The following is a 17,333-nucleotide window of genomic DNA, read 5'->3' as shown; positions in this document are numbered from 1 at the left end:
ATACTTATGAGGTTAAAGTATGTTTTTAGTTCCTTTAAATACATCAGCTTTTAGTTATACTCTTTTCAAAAATTCCTTCAATGTTTTGTCACTACAAGAGAATCTAAGATTTGCTACCATGATTATGCTAGGAAATGTAATGGTAGTGAATATCAAGATAAGTAGCTACCATTTGGTCGAAATTAGTTTTATTTTGATTTTTTTTGTTTAAATAAATTTATGTAAGAGATCCTTTTTTGTTAAAAAAAACTCATTCTCTTTGAAACAAACTATCGCAAAACTCTCTCACTCTTGATCTCGATCCACACCGTCGTTGATCTACACTGCTTCTTTGATCTACACTGTCGCTATAGCTTACACTGATCGCCACCGTCGTCGTAGCTTGCACCAATCACCATTGTCGTCGTAGCTTGCACCGATCGCCACCACATTTCCGATCAAACACCACCTCTCCGATCACCACTGCCTTTGCAATCTACCACGCTCCAACTGTCAAAGCCAAAGCTTAATCCACTTCTGCGATCTACACCACCTTTCCGATCTACATTTCTGATTCATGCAAGTTGTCCTCTCTCCAATAGAATCAATTTCCTGATATGTGTGTCTTGGGTAAGAACCCTATTTTTTGTACTTTCACCTTAATTTCATCTTCTACGTGGATTTCTTCGAATCCTTCACCAGTAACCAAGCTTGTAGTCAAATTGATTTGATTAGGATTAATTTCTTCGAATTACAGTGAAAATGTGTTTGTTTAAATGTAATATAGTCACTGAAATCCATGAATTATCCATTTTGTTTCTAGTTCAATTCATTCGTCTGCAACATATAAACTTGTCCTGGTGTATTGCATAAGCTAGATTTATAACAAATGGTTAAATAGAGTTAAATTGTTTTGTATATGCATGCTATATGCTATAAGCTATCTTAGCAAACTAGTGAAAATAAGCTGCAAAAAGCTTATGAGAAATGTTATAAGTTGTTTTCAAAAGTTCTCCTAAATAGTCTCATAAAACTTATTCAAGTAGATAAGCTCAAATAAGATAATTCAAACATGCCCTTAGTTCCATTTCCTTTGCATATTTTAGGTAGTTTTCTTGTTCCGTGGCAAATAACAATTGTTCTTTGGAAAAGTAGTGTTCCCAATGCTGGTGCTTTAAGCACTTTAAAATGCTTATAACTTTGTATTTTCATATGCCTAAAGTATATCTTTACTAGAGCTGTTGGATTATTGTATTTATTTTTCCTACATAAAATTAGATCATTTTGCTCTTTAATATAATCACTTTCCATAACAATTTGGTCCTAATTAAACAACTAAATTAATTCAGAATTCTCTGGTCTTATATTCATCATTAATATTATTTTATTATTCTATTCGTTAATGTAATTATTCTTCAAAATATTATGGTCCTTATTAAAATTGTTTAAAGACTTTAACTTTAGATAATCTAGAACTCTTTAATTATTGGTAAAATAATTGTTATTCATCTAACCTTACCAAAAGTTTTTTTCTTGAGTATACAAACTTGTGAAAATTTTAGGATTAAATTTAAAAAGGGTCACGATTCAACCCCCTTTCTTACGACGTTTATTGCTAATTCATCGTTAAGTGTTTTTTTTCAAAAAATAAAAAAATAATGATTTTAAAGGATCTTAAAAGTTTTTGTTATTATGAAAAAATGTTGTGGTATTCAATCAAAACTTTATGTATCTTAAAAAAAATCTTATGGTATATTCCATCAAAACTCTTTGTCACTTAAAAAAAGTCTTATGTTTTTCTTCAAAAAAAAAATCTTATGTTTAATAAATTGAATTTTGACGGATTTTGTGAGATTATCTATATCTATATAATATAAATTTACGACCCTTTTTTCAAGTTTCAATATGGCATTGACACTTGGCATTCTTGAAAAACACTCTTGAGAAACCAAGCATTCTCAAGCATTTGGATTTCAATAACTTTCTATATTTATATTTGTAACCATATATATCATTTATATTATAATTTATATTATAAAAAATATGTTAATCTCTATTATAAACATTTGCCTTAATTTTTTTTGAATAGTACACATGTCACCTTCAAATTCTAAAGAGCATTGAATATTTCTCCATGTCATAAAAATGTGTACACCTATGAAGCATGTGACAAGTTAATGTACATGTAATCATGTCCATGTTGCAAGACAATCCTTATTAATTTGATTCCTTAAATTTTGTTTTTAATATAGAAATTATGGGTATTTGAAAAAATCATATAGTTAATGTTTGATTCTGGAATTAAGAGGAAAACAATATAATGTGGTTGATATTGAATCATATGGATGAAAGACATCGATTGAAAAAAAAAAATTGAATTATTGTTTTGATTTACCGAGAAAAAAAATCATACATGCACATTTACATTTTCAATTTAGCATAATATTTTTTCTTTGAGCTATAATTTTACATATTATCTTAACCAATCCAATTTTTTTAATTCACATCATCGCCTCAGTCATTGTCAATTTGAATGGATACTAATAAAAAACTTCACTCACTCCCTCAAAAAAAAAAAAAAAAACTTCTCTCACACAATTTTATTTGATAGTACAATAAAAGCACACATTTTCAATTCTTAGTGGGTAAGAAATGCATAAAACAATTTTATCGTATTAAATATTTCATTTATCATATCAGAAAATTAATGGGGTAATTGATGCTATTTAATTGATTTGTTTGCTATAAATATTGCTTCCAACTTTCAATGTTTTCACACCATTTCAAAATTCATTCTTAATTTTTAAAATTCTTCTAAAATTCCTCTTTTGTTTATTCAATCTTCTTCACGGGTTTGTTATTCATATTAGTTGCTTCCTCATTCTTTAGTTGTTTGATGATGCCAAAGCAAAGTTGGCGTAACCATGTTGTTGCACTCATTTCTTAAATATTACATGAATGAAAAAAAGAAAGATATTAGCTCCAGAAAAACATGTAAATTATGGAACATGAAGTGGTGTATCACATCTCTCCATAGTTTTTGATTCTTCACATTTGAGGGACAATTTTGTTGTATCAATGATTTCATTAGAAGCATATTTTGTTACGTGGTAGTGATAATTTCTTTTTGTGTGTAACATTTGATTTTATCTTTTTTATTAGAACAGTTTTTTTAAAGTAATGTTATTCGAACATTCAAAAATTAATAAATATCTATCTAAAAATACACTGTTTATAAATAATGATAGGACTAAAAGAGAGATCATACGAAAAAATCAATAAAAAAATTAAATAATATCTAATTTTTATCTTTATCTTTATCTTTATTATAAACATTTAGCTTGAAAAAAATGAAAAGTACAAGTCGCAGGTTATTTATCCTACTATCATTAATCGCTTAAAAACGATCATTTTAAAATTAGTATTATGGAGCTTATTGAACACGTTTATACTACACCAAAAACATATTTCTTTGAATTGAATCAGAAATCAATGGAATTAAAGTCAATTGATTTTTTTTTTCTATTTGAAAATCAAATATAGAAGATTATCTTTAAATAGGGAAAAACGCATACATCACTAATCATACTATATAATCTGTCTAGGTACACTTGCATAGGCAAAAGTCAATTATTCATAACCCACTGATTCCTCATTTTAATTAATTATAATTAAAATTCTTATGTTGTATTTTTCTATATATACTAATATGGTTTTAAGCATTTCTTCACTAACTTTTTTTTTTTTTCCTTCATGTCATACAAGTTGGATTACGATGGGTTAATCATTTTTTTTTAAAGATACGATGGGTTAGTCATATTGATCTGAGTCGTGTCATTATCATTTTTGTTTTTAACTCCAATTTACTAATAATTTCAATTTTCTTTTTGCAGATTCAAATTCAAAGATCCATTGTTTAATCAGTATACAGAAGAATGGAATGCATTTGTTGTCGTTAAGCGAGACTAAATCATTGTAGTTATTGTGTTGTTAGTTAAAGTTAAAATCTTGCAATGTATTTTGTTGATATACATTGTGTTAGATGCTTTTTTTTTTTAAGGAGTTAGATCCATTATTTTATTAGACCCACAATTTTGACACATATTTCTATTTGTAAGATTCAATTTTTTGGATCCATTTTCTAATTGTATTAGATCAATATTTTTATTCAGCAGTTAAATAATTATATTTTTTAGATTATCTTTTTTAGAAACATATTTTCATGCACATAATAATACTTATTTTTATTAGAAAAGTTTAGGGAGAGTAAGCTCTTGTGACTCATCATAGAAGACATCAAGGTTTAAAGAGTCACATGAATCCACTCCTTTTTAACCGAGCAAACCTTTATTGTCTACAACTTTTTTAACCAGTATTTTAATTTGTTATTTAAGTCATAAAATAAATTTGTTTGCGGTAATGTAAAAGGAACCCTTTTTTTTTTAGCAAAACGTAAAACAAATCTTAAAAAATGGAAACTGTAAAAATGCATGTCTATATCCAATTGTTTATAGGCATGAAACAATATTATAAACTCTTTAAAAGGAAATATATTGAATGACTGCAGACAATTTAAGTCATAAAATAAATTTGTTTGCGGTAATGTAAAAGGAACCCTTTTTTTTTAGTAAAACGTAAAACAAATCTTAAAAAATGGAAACCGTAAAAATGCATGTCTATATCCAATTGTTTATAGGCATGAAACAATATTATAAACTCTTTCAAAAGAAAAAATATATTGAATGACTGCAGACCAATATTATAATGGATTATTGAGGGTGATCCTTGCTTGATTCCTTAATTGATATGTTCCTTATTTCAGGTAGGTAATTGAATATGATTCTTTAAAACCATAAAACAATAATGAATGATTACTTCTTTAAAAAAAATAAAATAATGAATGATTACTTAATATGACATTAGATGCACCTATTTTCAAAAAATTTAAACCGTTTAGTAAATGATTAATTATATTGTCTCCAAATGGTAGAGACATTGCATAATGTACCCTAAACACCCACTTATTCTCTAAAAAAATATGTTAGAGATAAAAAGTGATGATTTTGTGCAATGTATGGAAGACCTTAGAGATAAAAGAGCTCTCACAAATATATTTACATAACTTCAAGGATATTAGCAGAGCTCAAAACTCGGAATCTCTAAATTCAAAGTTTGTTCTTTTACTACTAGACTAAACCCTTAGAGTTGGAAAATTGCAATGAACCAAAAAATGGATTTTTATTTCAAATTAATCACGACAAATGAAATATCCCTTATACCTAAAACATCTTTCATCTTGATTTTTTACTTAAATAAATTAATGGTTTAATTATTCTTGCTGATTGGCATCACTCCGTAAAACTTATTTTCCAAAAGTTGGTTGTAGTTTTTTTTTAAGGGATTGAAAAAATGACAATACATATTGAACCAAAACATTAAGTCATCAGATATATCATCCATCACATTTATATTTTGTTCAACATATACTTTTGCATTTAATGTAGAACTTTAACTCACACTTAACATGTTAACATCTCTCCCTTAAGTGTGAGATTCTCTGCGACTATGATATAGAGACATAGTCAAATAAGGCCAAAGGATGCACAACCTGCTAAAAAATATAGGTTTGTGGTGGTTTCATACAAGGAGTTTTTCTTCCCTTTCTTTCACGAGAAAGCAAGGATTAAGCGAATGACATCAAAAAATGAAGAAAACAATTCATCGTAATGATAGGACTTCCGCATGAGCCTAACTTGAGTTGTATAATCACATTAGACTAAGAGAAACTGCACAAGTTAGATTAACATCACACCTTCATCCAAATTCTAAAGGCATTAGATATAAGAGTCACCTCACTTATATGTTTTCCACTTTCTAATATTGCAGCCAATCTGGAACTTTAACTGATATAACACATATTAACATCTCTTCCTTTACGTATTAGACTCTCCACATCATTGATTTAGTAACATAGCCAAATAAAATCAGATGAAGTCATTTCATGGTAAAAAAAAAGGTCGGTTGATGGTGATTTAATGGATGGAGGTTTATGTTCTTTTATTTCATGAGAAGTTAGAAAATAAATTAGAAAAGGAAAGCAGATAAAAAACTAATTTGAAAATGAGAGAAACAATAAGAGGAAAATACGTACTGTGTTTTATCGGTGAGAGTATATAATAGTTTAAGTTACCGATAATTATATGGTTTTGCTGAAGAAGTTGAATATTTTTTGGTTATTATTACCAAAGAGTATGACTTCATTGAAAAAAAAACATTCGCATCATTTTAAAATATCTAATAAACATGTATTTTGTAAACTCATCATCACTCATCTGCATTTTCCATTGTCACATCCCCAAACACTAGACGTGAAGGAGATTGAATTGGTAGAGGTTGAATACAAAAATACAATGAAAGCCAATGACATCCAACAACAAAGTTTTATAGAAAAAAGGTTAATTAAATAAATATTCCATATAAATATGATTTTTTTTTTGTTTTTAGTCCCTTTAAATAAATCACATTTTTAATCATTGTAACATTTTCCTTTGAACTATGTATGGACCAAAATTGTTGACGGAAAATTTTACAGTGACTAAAAATGCTGACGAAATTATTTTGCAAGGACCAAAATGTGGAATTTATTTTTTTAGGAATTAAAAATGAAATTCTTGATATTTATAGAGACCTTTTAGTTAATTAACTCTACAAAAAATAGCAAATGCCATCCAACCACCGACAAAATAGTTTATCATAATGTTGAGTCTACAAAGGAAGCATACAATTGGTGGAAATATCATATTATGTTAATAGCAATCACACTCTCTTTTGAACACTCTCTCTAATATTCAATGGAGAGGAACCAAATCCCTCTCTTATGGATTTAAATCATTGCGGATCTATACTTTGGAAATAGAACTCGCATAAAGTGGTGGGACATACATTGATTTCATCTAATAAAATAGTGAGTTCTAAAGAGAGTGTGCAAAAGTGAGTTTTGCTAGCATTCAACATTTATTTTGTCAACTCAACATATTGCGTCTTCAATTTTATAATCTACAAAATAATAAAGATTGACTAAAAAAATAGCATAAAACAGAATGTCATCCAAAAACAAAAATTTTAGAGAAAAATTTAAACAAAGGACATCTAAAACTAACAAAATAGTTTATCACAATGTTGTGATTTTCAGGGGAGCATAAACTGAGTTGAACAATCACATTGCTTTAAGAGAACCCATGAAAGTGAGACGAACACCACATGTTCATTTAAAACTTTAAAGCATTATGTATATGAGTTATCTCACTTATATTTTTCTTACCACCTACTCACTCATATATGACAAATTAACTTCTCTCTTAAATGTGAGGCTCTCTACATTTGTAATCTGGTAACATAACCAAATAAAGTCATATTGAGTCACAACATGGTAAGAAAAAGATAGATTGACGGTGATTTTATGAAGAGATGTTACTATATCCTCTCATTCATGAGTATAAAGAAACTAAACCAGAAAAAAGAAATAAGATGAAAAAGAAATTTTAATTTGAGAGAAATGGTTAGGAAAAAAATAAGAAGTGTGTGCTTTGACCGTGAGAGTATATGCAATATTGTTCATTGCTGGTAATTTTGTGGGTTTGTTGAAGAATTTGGAGTAATTAATATACCACAAATTAGACTGAATTAAAAAATTTCAACACCGATTTAAGATTTCAGATAAGCATGTATTTTGTCAACTTAACAAAACACATATGCATTTTTCCATTTTGAAGTTCTAACAAAGACCAAAAGTGAATGAATTTGAAATAAGGGAGGTTGAATAAAAAAAATAGCATGAAAACGAATGATATCCAATAACAAATTTAAAATACAAAAATTAAATAAATGAGATCTAAAAGCTAACAAAACAATGCATCTTAATTTCGGGACTTCCAAGGGATCCTACTTTGAGTTTTATCGCCACATTAGACTAAGAGACAATACGTAAGTGAAGTTGATATCCTTCCTTCTCACTTATATGTTGTTCAAAATCTACCCTTCCATTCAATATAAATTTTTAACTGATCACACTTGACACATTAACACCTCTTATTCAAACTTGCAACTTTCTGTGTCCATAATTACATGATATAGTGAAATAGGATCAAAGGAAGAAGCAATATGTTTAAAAAAGTTAGTTGGTGATGGTTTCATTGCAAGAGGTTTATGTTCCTTTCTTACATGAGAAGGGGGAAAGGAAATTGGAAGGAAAAACAAGGATACCAAAAAGGAATTTTAATATGAGAGAAGCTAAAGGAAAAAAAAAAATAATAAGTATTGCGTGTTTTGTTTGTGGGAGTATATGAAATAGTGTGAGTTGTTGAAATCTAGGAGTTTGTTGAAGGAGTTGGAGATTTTGGGATAATCATTTTACCAAAAAAATTAGATTCAATTAAAAAATGCCACATAATTTTTTTTTTGTCAAGAATGGCACATAATTTTAAATATGTAATAAACATGCATTTATCAACCTAGCATAACACATCTTCAATTTTCCATTATCATTTGCCACCATCAACCAAAAGAAAAGAAATTTGAAATAACAGAGGTTAAATGAAAAAAAAATCACAAGAAAGAGAATAACATCCAAAAACTAAAATTTAAAATTGAAAAATTAAGGACTTAATTGCAGTTTTAATCCCTTATTTTCAGTAACTCGCGAAATTGGTCTGTTCATTTTAAAATCACGCAATTTTGGTCTCTTTCTCCTATTTTAAGACTAAAAAACAGTGATGGACATATTTTAAATGACATGGCATACAATCCGATAATGTAAAATGATCAATACCAATGTAAATTACCTGAAAACTCTCTATAAGTTTCAATTTAAACATGACATATCACCATGTTTAAGTTTAAAAATCTAAAAGAGGGACCAAAACTATGTGTGTGTTTGTTTCAAGTGTAGCAAATTTATTCCTAGGAATAACATTCCTTGGAATATAAAGATAGGAATTTTATTCCAAGGTATTTAGAAAAAATATGTTTGGTTAACATTATAATATTCCAAGGAACCTTAAAAATAGGGAATATAATAGGTAATTATATAAAATTTTATTCCCATCTCCATGGGAACTTTATTCCCACCATTTTCTTTGGGAAAACTTTCCTATTCCCAGGAACATTTTATACCCAGGAATAAAATTTAGTAAACTTGTAACAAATATAGGCATACGCTTTTTTATGATTTTATTCCCGGGAATCTACAAATATAACTTGAAACAAACACACCCTATGTGATTTTGAAATGGAGGGACAAATTATCTGAGTCAGTGATAATAGGATGACCAAAACTGTAATTAATCCAAAATTAAACAAATGACTTCCAAAAACTTAAAAAAACAGTACATAATAATGTTGTGAGTTTCGGGGGATCCTATATTGAGTTTGATCATCACGTTAGATTAAAAGAAACCACACAAGTGAGTTTGACACCACATCTTCACCCTAAATCTTAAGTCATTAATATATGGGTCATATCCCTTATATGTTGTTCAACATTTACTATTGCATCCAATGTGGAACTTTAAATCACACTCATATTAGCCTCTTTCTCTCAAGTATGAGACTCCCTGCGACTGTAATCTACCACAAAGAACTACTATTGTTTCCCCCACAAAGTTGAACTGGGTTATGATATTGTCGTTGGACCGTACGGGAGAGCCAACACTGGTGTGGATTGACTCATTGAACACAAAGCGACCACACAAATGTACATGATACCACATCTTCACCAAATATATTAAATTTGACGAAAATCTAGCCCGTGCTTGGCACGGGTTTCCATACTAGTTTAATGAATTTTTAGCATGAAAAGTCTTTCATAAAAACATTATTAGATTTCTTTAGATTGTTATTTCTTTTAAGATTTTACTATCTATCTCTCTATATCCCTTCTCTATTCTTCAAGTCCTTCAAAACCCTTCAAAACCTTTCCTAGTTTATTTTAAACTCTCAAATTAGGATTTATCTCCCCACGAGCCTTCTCTTCCCCTCCCCCTCAAAAACCCAACTCCCAAACAAAACCTTAGTCTTGATTTGATGTTGATGATCTCCTAAATGAATTGCATGCAAACTTGTCTAAGCACAAAAATAGTGTCCACATGAAAAACAATAAGCCTGAAGGTACTGTGATGTCGAAAGGTTATGATAATGGTAAAAAGGGGTCAATGCTGGTGCGTGTGGTGGAACCGAGTGTGGGGAAAAGGAGTAAGGGAGATAAGAACGAAGTAGTTCTAAAAAATGATGGAAATGTAGGTGTGCTGAAGAGTGGTAGTGGAATTAATGTTTCAGAAGTGAGTGTTTTGCCAGTCATTATACCAATTGTTAAATAGAATGACTCTCATGTTATTACTCCCACTGTTTCACAATGAGTTTTTTTCCGCCCAAAAAGTTCACAAAGTCTTTACGGCAATCACTTCTATGTTTAAGTGACATTTTTTCTTAGTTGAGTTCTTGGATTAGAACTTGTTTATCAAATGTTATTAACGACCTTCTTACTATTGCGGTGATTCATCTTGGCTTATCATTCTTTCTTGGATTAGAAACGACTGTGCCACATTCTTTACCATTCCTCTCCCCAATTCCATCTTTTAATTTATCTTTTAGTCCTATACATTTTGCCTTTCCACAAATCCACCACCATGACTTCTAATTCACTTCTGAAGGCTCCACAATTCTCGTCATATATATTGACAATTGATGGTATATTTGAGTTATTCTTCACCGTTGCAAATCAAATGTCTCGGTTAAGCGAAGCATGTGGTGCACAACCATGTGAAACATATGTAAGAGCCAAAATCAAAAACTTCAGGAGGATGTAGATGAGTCTGTCATGCTCATCTGTCATCGCGAAGCCACGTTCCCCCAACAATGGCAATGCACAAACTTCAACATGGCAGCGACACCGTCCCCTCAACCGCGCCCAAACTTGGTATAATGGGTAAGACCTCCTATTGGAAAATTGAAATGTAATGTACGAGGCTTTCATGAACAACCCAGTAGGTATTAGTATGTGTCTTAGGACCATCATGAGAATTTTATTAAAACTAATACCACAAGTTATGCTCTAGTCATCGTCAAAGAAGGTGAAGTCTATGAATTATTGCAAGCTATATTAAATGGATGTTGGACTTGGGGGTTTGAATAATGTTATTTTTAAGTTAGATGCCAAAGTAATTTTAGATTTTTTCAATAAGTCGTATGTTGATTTTACTTATTTTGGTTTTATTGTAAGAGATGTATATCATTATTGAATGAACTTTGTCCAAACTCGTTGGTAGATTTTTGTAGGAGGTAAGTTAGCTAAGGAGGTTACATATACGGTTAATCATCATGTGTTTGAGTTGATATCAGATTGTATTGTTGCTACTATTATGAATGATATGAGATAAGTTTGTTAACTTTAAAAAAGATACGTGGTGAATGTTAACATATTATATGTACAAAAAAAGAGTTATGACAATGTATCAAATATAAAAGGAAAACATCAAAATGTCCAGAATAAATGTTTAAACAAAAGTAAAAAAAAATCCTTTATACTAATTTTGATTATTATAATCTTAATTTGACGGTATAATATGGCTAACTCTTGTATTAAAAAACATATTTTAGTTTTAATACAAGAGTTAACCTTATCGTATTGTAAAATTAAGACAACAAAAACCACAACTAATGTAAAAAACTTTAATACTTATGTCTAAATGTTTCTTTTGTACATATTAATGTCTTCTTTTCGTATTTGAACTCATTATCATAATCATCCTTGTACATCAAATATGTCAAAAATCCATCAAATAAGTCAAAAAATAAAGTCATCGACCAATTGTATATCTCACATTTAAAAATCCAAAAAGATTTCTCAATGCTAACATAAGAAATGCAACGCGTGAGTCCTCGCTATTTAGGGTAAAATTCTTTTTTTTTTGGGTCAAGTAGCCTAGTGGCTAGAGAAATTCACCTTAAAATGAATAAGTGGGGTGTCCGGGGTTCGAACCCGGCCCCTGCACATATTGTGCATTATCCCTTACCAAATGAGTTAAGCTCATGGAGACATTTAGAGTAAAATTCTACCATTGTATTTGCTAACATTTTGATTAAACCCAAAAAAATCATCTTATTTTGGTTAAATCTCTCGTTAGAACCACAAAAGATCAAAGAATGTTTTGCAACTAATTTTACTTTTGAAAAAAATTCTTTTTAAAATCATTTTCCAACTTTTGTTTTTTTCCTTCTCAATCACTCCGAGTCATTTTATGAAATAATCTCATATTTGTTTTTGAAGTCTGTCACATCAAAATTCAGACAAAGTGGCATATTCTTAGCAAGTTTGTTCTGCACTAATAACATACCCTTGAAGACTTTGTTAGCAAGTTTGAAAGGAAAGAAAAGATAAGACTTTGGAAAAAAAGGAAATAACCGTGGAAGAAATATAAGCCATTGGGAGGGAAAGGTTGAGTTCATTTTTCTTCGTAATATAAAATTAACTCAAAAATTGTATAAAATGAGGATTTTAAAAGATTTTAGACGGTTTATATTCCCTAAAAAAATAGACGGTTTATATAAATTTTTTTAAAATTAATCTATGTTGCTATAATATTCTTAAAATTAAAAATAAATTAATCATAAGCATGCTAATTTATCATTTCCCAAAAAAAACAAATACTCTTTCCATTTTCTACTATTTTTCCACCTCCCAAACAAAGCATCAGTTTTTCATCAATATGTGACTAATCTTTAAAAATCTCATTGGTTAATTGACCTCTATCAATCCTTCTTTTAAAAACATTACAACAACAATAAAATACCCTATCAAATTCTTTCATATAAACAAGTCAAACTCTATTGATTTCCCTCGATTCTTTCATACAAAATTTATCTTTAGACCTCTTTACAATGGAAAATTTTCATTTAAAATCGTCCAAATTTCTAGGATCAAATAAATACTCCTATGACACTGTCATTAACATTTTCTCAAATAAATAACTTCTTAAAAAAAATATTTCTCAAATAAATAAAAATTATAAATTAAATATAACTGCAAAAATTCAAAATGGTGCAATAATACAGGGCTCAGAAAAATAACGGGTATGAGAAAATTATCAGCACTGAAACATCAGAGTGGTGCATGACTATCTCTATGACTCATCACAGCCAATAAAATACAAGAGTAATATGTAATTGAGCAAAAATCTAATAAAAAACTATAGGACAATGCAACATTGATAAACTGTACATAACACACAAGTTGAACCAACAATGAAAAATTTGAAACATAAAGACACCGAATTAAATCCAACTTGGATACATTATAGGCAAGAAACATTGGTAAAATTACAGAAGAATAATTTGACCTCAGACATCCAAGGAAGGATATAGCAGCATTAACTCTCAAACCTGGCGAAAGGTGAGAGCTCTTAGGCGGCCACTGCGAATGTTTTGAGAAACAAGCCTTATGATTTATCGTCATTGGTCATTTACAATCAAATAAACACAAGATTAAACATTTTCATTGTTCAATTTACATAAATGAAGTAGGAAACAAATCATTCATGAGCTATAACATGATCAACTGTGCAGAAACAAATTATAATCACAAATACACATGTTCAATTTAGCGGAAAGACTACCAATGACAGTAGTTTTTATCTAAACAATGAAAATAAACATAGAATTAAACATTATGAGATTACATGCTTAGTATAGCATAATCAACATTGTCTCAGACATCCAAGGAAGGATAAAAACAGCATAAACTCTCAAGCCTGGCGAAGGCGAAAGTTCTTGGGCGGCCACTGCGAATGTTTTGAGAAACAAGCCTTCAAGATATCATCATAAACAACAATATTCATGACTAATCCATTTAATCCAAAAATTGAAACAAAACACATTAACTATATCATATCCAAATTAAATCTGAGTTTTTCTTAAATAATGAGATTTACTTAAACAAATTGCATCAATGTTACAACAAAATAAGGTAATATATTTGGCCTCATTGAGAAGATTAGATTAGTCTACATGCTAAACTTCAGACATATGCTTGTCTATTATAAATATTTTAATCATTGGCCAAAATATACAAACTTCAATCAAATCAAAATTAATTAATTAAAATACCAACAATGAAAAATCAACAAAATTGAAATAAAAATGGTTGATTAAAGAAAGGACTCAGAATATGGGTGATGATATAATAGAATGGTCGGCAAGGTAAAAATAATACCATTACGACGAACGAGACCTATCACAGTATTCATCAATGTCCAGAAAATTAATAAAATCATGTTTATAACAACAAAAAACGAAAAATCAAAACCATAAACCCAGAAGATGATAATAAACTAGAAGTGTAAAAACAAAAACTTTAAAAAGGAATCTGAAAACCCTGTAGCTGTAGTTAGTGTGAAGAAGTTAGTGGTTGATTGGTAGTCCCTTCACAGCCCAATTCACTCTCAGTGAAGTGATATGGACTGTAGGAAGGTTCTACCAACAAGACACTAACTAGCTAGGTTGAGTTTTGGCTGAGGGAATTGAAATTGTGGATTAGAGGATTAGGGTGGTATTGTGGATTAGAGGATTAGGGTTTTTCTGCGATTTGAGAAAGTAAGGGTTGGGATTAACTAGGTTTTATAGAGTTGAGTTTGGGGTTTCCTAATGTATTGAGAAGATCAATTTTCCTTCTTCGATTGTGAATGTGAGAGGGTTGGGGTTTATAAAGAGTCACGTATGGGCTTTTTTATGGACTAGCTAAAACATTTAGAAGTTTACTCTTTTTCACCCCACAAATGCTCAAACTGTTTGATGCGTAATTATCAAACGACATTTTTTTTGTGTTTTTTAATATTGAATGTTATTTTTATGGATAAAGAGAAAATATGAAGGTGTCTTATTTCCTTCATTTGTTTTTTACGTATTATGTATCATATACTTGCATCTAGCAAGGGTGATGTATTTTTTATTTTTTTTACCACAGTTTATAGATGAATTGTTAGGTGGCTTCTAAGGTAAAGGGCTCTAGTAAGTCCCTCGCCAATTTACCATCTATTATAACCCTTGGTAATTTTTATATATCTCTAACTGTGCTAACTTGGTTGATTGATTATGCAATTGAGACTTAGTAATATATTTGTTACTGTAAAATCATTGGTTCATTGTTGTTGTTAAATTGTTGCGAAATCATTGATTCATTGTTGTTGCTGTTGTGAAATGTTAAATCATTGACAACCAAAGCCAATCTTGTTTGAATAAATTGTTTTTAGTCATATAATTGATTATAAATATAGTGAGAGTAATGATTAATTTCTCTTTATTAATAGTAGATCATTTGGCTTGCATTCTGTTCTCTATATGATTATTAACGCTGGAGTTTAGAGCCTTAGAGCTCAAGCTATGAGTACTACAACCTATCGAACAATACGTAACTATTTTCCTTTTGTAAATACAAAATTTGAAGGATTATTATCTAAGCTTTTAACTATGAAACCTCAGTTGTAAGAATTTAGTTATATATTTATGCATATTGTACGGAGGACAATTAATTATAGAGTATGTATGTAATTTTTTTAATATACAGTGTAAATTGAGGATAATATATTTTGTTGAGTACGTTATATCACCATGTTATATATGTAGTTTTTATGGAGCTTGTAGAAATGTTTTTGATTCAAGTTTCACAATTTTAGTTATTTTTGCGCATATTTGAGTTCTTTAATATTAATCTCTAAACCAACAGTGGTGAAGCTTATTTCTAATGTCATGGTTGAACATCAAAAGTGTAAAGCTACTGCTCCAAAGCAGAAAGTTGAAGTTCCAAAGTAGAGAGTCATCTAGGAGGTTGAGTAGCTCAACTAGTTTGAGCTAAGATATAAGGCGTAAGAGGTCATGGTTTGTTAAGAGTCCCACATCGGTTAGGAGTTGGCCTGACAATTTGTTTATAAGTGGGGGCAATCCTCACCTCACAAACCGGTTTTGTGGGGTTGTGTTAGGCCCAACCACGTTTTCTAAGATGGTATCAGAGCCTCTTCACGATTATGGGCCACCTGTTGTCAGGTTTCCGTTATCGGGCCACCCGTCATTTATGTTCACGCTTCAGATGTGTAATCCTGAGCGTGAGGGGGTGTGTTAAGAGTCCCACATCGGTTAGGAGTTGGCCTGACAATTTGTTTATAAGTGGGGGCAATCCTCACCTCACAAACCGGTTTTGTGGGGTTGTGTTAGGCCCAACCACGTTTTCTAAGATGGTATCAGAGCCTCTTCACGATTATGGGCCACCTGTTGTCAGGTTTCCGTTATCGGGCCACCCGTCATTTATGTTCACGCTTCAGATGTGTAATCCTGAGCGTGAGGGGGTGTGTTAAGAGTCCCACATCGGTTAGGAGTTGGCCTGACAATTTGTTTATAAGTGGGGGCAATCCTCACCTCACAAACCGGTTTTGTGGGGTTGTGTTAGGCCCAACCACGTTTTGTAAGATGGTTCAAACCCAAGCAAAGGAGAAAACCTAATCTAACAACTAATTATTAATATTTATCATTAAAAAAAAAAAATTAAGACAGATCTGAAATCTAAAGATTGAAAGCACAAGGAGAAGGAAGTGTTGGTAATGAAGAGAACATTTCTGAAGCTGAATTTATTTTGGGGCCTTTGCAAAAATAAAGTATCTTTTGTTTGTCACCAAATCCAATTTAAAAAAGGTAAAATTGGTTCTTGATATCAACTTCAAGATGTGTAACCTTCTCTATACCTTTAAAATTGCTTACATTGGAAATGAATATGTTGGAATGTTGAATGCAAAATGTGAAATCGTGTTTCAGTTACTTGGTACATTTCATGTTTTTTTTTCAGAATAAATTATCAATTTAGTTTTAAACTATGGTTCTCCCATCAATTTAGCGAATACACTTTTTAAATATAATAAGTAATCTGCGAACTATATGAAATTATGAAATATAGTCCCTAATATTGATCAAAATTTATCAGTTTAGTCTCTAACATCTTAATAGAAAGGACTAATTAAGTTGACGGATTTTATATATTTTAAAGATCAGTAAGTATATTATAGAGTTTAAAGATTAAATTGGAGAGTGATAGTTCAAGCCTAAATTCATGGCTTATTCTTTTTCACAATTTTCATTTGAATCTTGATCAAAATGTTAATTTTGTATTTCATGATCGACATTGTAGTACTCAAATTTTGTCGGATCAATTAGTTTTTTTTTTCCTTCTAAAATAAGGGACAATAACTTAATCTTTATATTCAAAACTCAAAAACATGAAGAAAAACATTACAAAAATGAAATATAATATAAAGACCTAA

General features: G+C 30.1%; 4 non-coding genes across 4 annotated transcripts; all 4 read right to left on the bottom strand.

Annotated features, from left to right (window-relative positions):
• Window positions 1-13,085: 13,085 nt before the first annotated feature.
• LOC146918452 (small nucleolar RNA Z221/R21b) lies at window positions 13,086-13,173 on the bottom strand. Its single transcript, XR_015016914.1, has one exon. It is a non-coding gene; the product is annotated as a small nucleolar RNA Z221/R21b (small nucleolar RNA).
• Window positions 13,174-13,367: 194 nt separating this feature from the next.
• LOC146918451 (small nucleolar RNA SNORD14) lies at window positions 13,368-13,491 on the bottom strand. Its single transcript, XR_015016959.1, has one exon. It is a non-coding gene; the product is annotated as a small nucleolar RNA SNORD14 (small nucleolar RNA).
• A 243-nt stretch (window positions 13,492-13,734) lies between these two features.
• Window positions 13,735-13,857, bottom strand: LOC146918450 (small nucleolar RNA SNORD14). The gene has a single exon (XR_015016970.1). It is a non-coding gene; the product is annotated as a small nucleolar RNA SNORD14 (small nucleolar RNA).
• A 329-nt stretch (window positions 13,858-14,186) lies between these two features.
• LOC146918449 (small nucleolar RNA Z43) lies at window positions 14,187-14,284 on the bottom strand. The gene has a single exon (XR_015016908.1). It is a non-coding gene; the product is annotated as a small nucleolar RNA Z43 (small nucleolar RNA).
• Between the last annotated feature and the right edge of the window lie 3,049 nt (window positions 14,285-17,333).

The sequence above is a fragment of the Medicago sativa genome, chromosome 6 (genome assembly GCF_051527215.1).
Source record: "Medicago sativa cultivar Bolivia chromosome 6, Bolivia_mono, whole genome shotgun sequence".
In the NCBI taxonomy this organism is placed as follows: Eukaryota; Viridiplantae; Streptophyta; class Magnoliopsida; order Fabales; family Fabaceae; genus Medicago; species Medicago sativa.
Note: the sequence above shows the minus strand (reverse complement) of the source record. Positions and strands in the feature narration are given on the sequence as shown.